Source organism: Lichenostomus cassidix, chromosome W, assembly GCF_008360975.1.
Source record: "Lichenostomus cassidix isolate B80296 chromosome W, HeHo_3.0, whole genome shotgun sequence".
Classification (NCBI taxonomy): domain Eukaryota; kingdom Metazoa; phylum Chordata; class Aves; order Passeriformes; family Meliphagidae; genus Lichenostomus; species Lichenostomus cassidix.
In genome coordinates, this window is record NC_139510.1 from 2,286,263 (window position 1) to 2,292,262 (window position 6,000).

Consider the following 6,000-nt stretch of genomic DNA (forward strand, 5'->3'; position numbering starts at 1 on the left):
GTTAGGAGGAAAGAGCGATTTCTTCCAGCATTTCAGGTCAGGCACGGCCGTTTTTGACAATATTGAGTTCCCTCTAGATGCTAAGGATGGCATAATCTTTTTGTCAGTTCTGTTTTCTTTGATCAGCATCGTGTACATCTTGCTGAAGATCAGAACAATATTTTGTCTCCTTGAGGAGGAGAAACAAAGCAAATCAGCAGGCAAGAGGAAAAGAGCCAAAAGAGCAGTCGACGTCTCAACACAGACCATTGCCGAATCAGAACAGCCAAAGCCAGTAGCGGTTGCTCCTGTCCAGAAAAAGAAATCCAAGAGCAAATCAGTCCGCATAGCGACTGACGAGGATGCGGCAGGACCATCCCACCAAGCAGAAGAGACAGAACCGGAGATCATCACTCGCTCTCTATCCCTGGGGGAGCTGCGTGACCTACGGAGAGAATTCACCCGGCAGGCGAATGAATCCATCTTGACCTGGCTGCTCCGTATCTGGGACGCTGCAGCTAACGACACCATTCTAGATGGAAGTGAGGCCAGGCAACTGGGATCCCTGTCCCAGGATGTGGTTATTGACCAGGGGATTGGGAAAACCCAGGAAACTCTCAGCCTCTGGCGGCGATTGCTGGCGAGTGTACGGGACAGATACCTCTGCAAAGAAGACCTCCAGATGCACCAAAGAAAATGGAACACAATAGAACAAGGTATCCGATGCCTGAGGGAATTGGCCGTGCTAGAGATAATTTTCTCGGACAACGAGAGATTCCCCAAGAGCCCAGATAATGTCCGGTGCACTTCACAAATGTGGCTAAGATTCGCGCGGCTCGGACCAGAGATATACTCTCGTTACCTGGCAACACTGCAGTGGAGGGAAGGCGAAGACCAGGTGGGCGTGTTAACAAACAAACTGAGAATTTATGAGGACACTGTCACCGCTCCACTACGCACCCAGATCTCATCAGTGGAAACAAACCTGGCCGAGCAAGTCCGGAGCTTGATTGAAGAGAATCAGAAACTAAGGAAAGAGCTCAAAGAAGGATTTTTCCATGCCACACCGAAACCAACCAGAGTCTCTGCCATCAGGAGCAGACGTCCCCCAGCCAGGGAAAGAAGACAAACTCCGCGACGTGACCTCTGGTTTTTCCTGCAGGAGCATGGGGAAGACATGAGAAAATGGGATAGGAAACCCACCTCCTCCTTAGCAGCCCGGGTACGTGAACTGAAAAAAGAAACATCCACTTCAGGAGGCTCATCTAGGTACAACACTGCCCCAGTCTCTTGTGGACAGAACTCCAGACAGAATGGAAGTGATAATATGACTGATCCTCTTGAAGGGACCTCAGGAACACATTTACAGGAGAAGAACATCGTGCACCAAAAACAGGATTAGAGGAGCCCTGCCTCTAGCCAGGTAGAGGAAAGGGACAATCGGATCTATTGGACTGTGTGGATCCGATGGCCTGGCACGTCTGACCCACAAAGATACACAGCTTTGGTTGACACCGGCGCTCAGTGCACCCTGATGCCATCCAGGTATGTGGGGACCGAATCCATTTCTATTTCTGGGGTGACAGGAGGATCCCAGCAGCTGACTGTACTGGAAGCTGAAGTGAGTTTAACTGGGAATGAGTGGCAGAAACACCCCATTGTGACTGGTCCAGACGCCCCATGCATCCTCGGCATAGATTATCTCAGGAGTGGATATTTCAAGGACCCAAAGGGACATCGCTGGGCTTTTGGGATAGCAGCCATAGAGACGGAGGACATAAGACAACTGAATACCCTGCCTGGTCTCTCAGACAACCCATCTGCTGTAGGACTACTGAGAATTGAAGAACAGCGAGTACCAATCACTACAGCAACAGTGCACCGCCGGCAATACCGCACTGACAGAGACTCTGTGGCCCCCATCCATAAGATGATTCGGGAACTGGAGAGCCAAGAGGTGGTCAGCAAGGCTCACTCACCCTTTAACAGCCCCATATGGCCGGTGCATAAGTCCAGTGAAGAATGGAGACTGACAGTGGATTACCGTGGCCTGAATGAAGTCACACCACCACTGAGTGCTGCTGTACCGGACATGTTGGAACTTCAGTACGAGCTGGAATCCAAGGCAGCAAAGTGGTATGCGACCATCGATATTGCCAATGCCTTTTTCTCCATTCCTCTGGCAGCAGAGTGCAGGCCTCAGTTTGCTTTCACCTGGAGGGGTGTGCAGTACACGTGGAACCGACTGCCCCAGGGGTGGAAGCACAGTCCTACCATCTGCCATGGACTGATCCAGGCTGCTCTGGAAAAGGGTGAGGCTCCAGAACATCTGCAGTATATTGATGACATCATTGTGTGGGGGGACACAGCAATGGAAGTATTTGGGAAAGGAGAGAAAATCATCAGAATTCTCCTGGAAGCCGGTTTCGCCATCAAGAAGAGCAAAGTCAAGGGACCTGCCCGAGAGATCCAGTTCCTGGGAGTAAAGTGGCAAGACGGACGGCGTCAGATTCCTTCTGAGGTCATCAATAAGATCATCGCGATGTCTCCACCGACCAACAAGAAGGAGACGCAAGCTTTCCTAGGCGCCATAGGCTTTTGGAGAATGCACATCCCTGAGTACAGCCAGATCGTGAGTCCTCTCTACCTCATAACCTGCAAGAAGAACGATTTCCGCTGGGGCCCTGAACAGCAGCAAGCCTTCACCCAGATCAAACAGGAGATCGCTCATGCGGTAGCCCTGGGACCAGTCAGGACAGGACCAGAGGTAAAGAATGTGCTTTACTCTGCAGCCAGGAGCCATGGTCTGTCCTGGAGCCTTTGGCAGAAGGTGCCTGGTGAGACCCGAGGTCGACCACTGGGATTCTGGAGTCGAAGTTACAGAGGGTCTGAAGTCAACTACACTCCCACCGAGAAAGAAATCTTGGCAGCTTACGAAGGAGTCCAAGCCGCCTCAGAGGTGATCGGCACAGAAACACAACTTCTCCTTGCACCCCGACTGCCAGTGCTGGGGTGGATGTTTAAGGGAAGGGTTCCCTCTACCCACCATGCCACTGATGCCACGTGGAGCAAATGGATTGCCCTCATCACACAGCGCGCCCGTATTGGAAACCCAAATCGCCCTGGGATTCTGGAAATTATAACAAACTGGCCTGAAGGTGAGACTTTTAAATTATCTTCAGAAGAAGCAGAGGAGAAAGTAGCACGTGCCGAGGAAGCACCCCCGTATAACGAGCTGCCGGAGAGTGAAAGATGCTATGCCCTCTTCACCGATGGTTCCTGCCGAATTGTAGGCGCAGATCGGAAATGGAAAGCTGCAGTGTGGAGCCCCACACGACAAGCTGTACAGGCTACCGAGGGACAAGGTGGATCGAGTCAGGTCGCAGAGCTTAAAGCCATCCAACTGGCTTTGGATATTGCCGAGCGAGAGAAATGGCCAAGGCTCTATCTCTACACTGACTCCTGGATGGTAGCCAACGCGCTATGGGGATGGTTAGATCGCTGGAGAAAGGCTAACTGGCAGCGCAGAGGAAAACCCATCTGGGCCGCTGAGATTTGGCAGGACATCGCCGCCCGGGCAGAAAAGCTGACCGTGAAAGTTCGACACGTGGATGCACATGTACCTAAGAGTCAGGCTAATGAAGAGCATCGTAACAACGAGCAGGTGGACCGAGCTGCCAAGGTGGAAGTGTCACAGGTGGATCTAGACTGGCAGCACAAAGGAGAATTATTTCTAGCTCGTTGGGCCCATGATGCCTCTGGTCATCAAGGGAGAGATGCGACATACAGGTGGGCTCGTGACCGAGGGGTGGACTTGACCATGGACAACATCTCACAGGTCATCCACAACTGTGAGACTTGCGCTGCAATCAAACAAGCCAAGCGGGTGAAGCCTCTGTGGTATGGGGGACGATGGTCAAAGTACAGGTATGGGGAAGTATGGCAAGTTGACTACATCACACTTCCCCAAACCCGCCAAGGAAAGCGCTATGTGTTGACCATGGTGGAAGCAACCACAGGATGGTTAGAGACCTACCCTGTGCCTCATGCTACTGCCCGGAACACCATCTTGGGTCTGGAAAAGCAAGTCCTGTGGAGACATGGTACCCCTGAGAGAATCGAGTCTGACAATGGAACCCATTTCAAGAATGGCCTCATAAGCACCTGGGCTAGAGAACATGGAATTGAATGGATATACCACATCCCCTATCATGCATCAGCTGCTGGGAAAGTTGAACGGTGCAACGGAATACTTAAGACAACTTTGAAGGCACTTGGCGGGGGAACCTTCAAAAATTGGGAACTGAACTTAGCAAAGGCCACCTGGATGGTTAACACAAGGGGTTCTATCAATCGAGCCGGTCCTGCTGAGTCCGAACCTTTGCACACAGTGGATGGAGATAAAGTCCCTGTGGTACACGTAAGAGGTTTTTTAGGAAAGACTGTTTGGATTAGTCCCACCTCAGGCAAAGGCAAACCCATCCGTGGAGTGGTTTTTGCCCAAGGACCTGGTTATACTTGGTGGGTGATGAAGGCAGATGGGGAAACCTGTTGTGTACCACAAGGAGACCTTATCTTAAGTGAGAACTCTGTAGATGGTAATAGAATAAGGGGTGGATAATGTCCTAGGTTGCAATATAGATGTAGTTAAGTATTCTATTACCACCAGCTGTGGGCCGTTAGCTGCTATCACCTGCTAATGACCCACTCCGGCTGACAGGCAATGGGCCATCAGGGACCCACCGTGTGACTCATGGACTTATCTCATCCCATTGTGGGATGCTCTGCCCAGGAGGGAGGAACCAGGTGTTCCCACATGGATATAACCTGGCCCTGGAACTGCCTGAGCTAGCCCTGTCTACTGGGTTCCCAGAGGACGAGAGCTACCACTGGATCTTCAGCTGGAGACTAGACCTTCACAGGATCACCGCTTCAACTGGACTACTTCAGTTGAACTGCTACTACCACCCTAACAGGGTGTTAGGTTGTATCTGACTTAGTGCTTTTCCTTGTATTATTTCACTTATTTTTAATTTCAATCTTGACTTGTGATCTCCCACTGGTTTGTTTTCAAACCAATACATTTATACAGTAAAAATACATAGGAAAGCATTGGGTCAGTGTTCATTGGTCTAAAGTTGAGCAAACTCCCAGTATTCAGTTTCCTATTGGATCCGAATTTCTTCACTTCTGATGCTAATTAGATTTTTCATTTTTCGGTTTTTCTTATCAGTCCTTTTTCCAGGCCAGGATGTCTTTAGCCCTGCTGGAGGTGGTCTGGGGTAGCCGTTTGTGATATCCATCATGTCTTGTTGATAACCACAAGGTCTTGGCAGATGTTCTGTTAATAGTCTTTATCTTTCTGGTTATCTTCGGGGTCACTCCCAATCTGTTGGTATGCTGAGTCCACCAGACCTCATCTGGTAGAATAATGCCCTGGAAGAAACCTAAAATTCCTTTTCCCAGGGTAAAGACAAATAAAACCTTTGACTAAAGTTATACAAAATTTTTAAGCTGATATATTTTCCAACAAAAGGAGGAAGATGGTAACAAAAAAGTTAATGTTTGGGGCACTAAGTCACTCACAGGCCATGAAGGAGGATGATGCCTGAAAAGATAGGCTGGAAATAAAACTCCATAGACTGGTGTCTATGGAACAGGTATTTGTTTATTGCAGCGCTGGAGGTGAGGGGGATTTCTCCATCTAGCTCACTCACCTTTGTCAAGTGCTGTGGTTTATTTATACAGTAACTTTCTGTGGTGGTTTTGATTGGCCCAAAACATCAGTGAAGTGTTTTTAACATCTAGGAGAAATTTGGGCCCCTCAGAAGCTGTTCTAGTAGGCCTAGGGAGGTGTCTGAGGGGTGGGGTGTGGCACAAAGATGGCTCCTGTGTGTCCTGAGTGTAAGTTCTGGAAGTTTTTACATCAAGTCCAGCAGAGCCAATCTCTGATGGCTCTGAAGGTGATGGACATGCTGCCGGCCAAGTTTGGGCCAATTGGAGGTGCTGGTTACGCCTCTG

General features: G+C 49.9%; 1 long non-coding RNA gene across 1 annotated transcript in view; it reads right to left on the bottom strand.

Annotated features, from left to right (window-relative positions):
• Positions 1-5,489, bottom strand: part of LOC146425306 (uncharacterized) — a 241,556-nt gene extending 236,067 nt beyond the window's left edge. Inside the window, exon 1 of the long non-coding RNA XR_014846607.1 lies at positions 5,427-5,489. This is a non-coding gene — a long non-coding RNA (uncharacterized LOC146425306). The remainder of the gene's footprint in view (positions 1-5,426) is intronic.
• Positions 5,490-6,000: the final 511 nt, after the last annotated feature.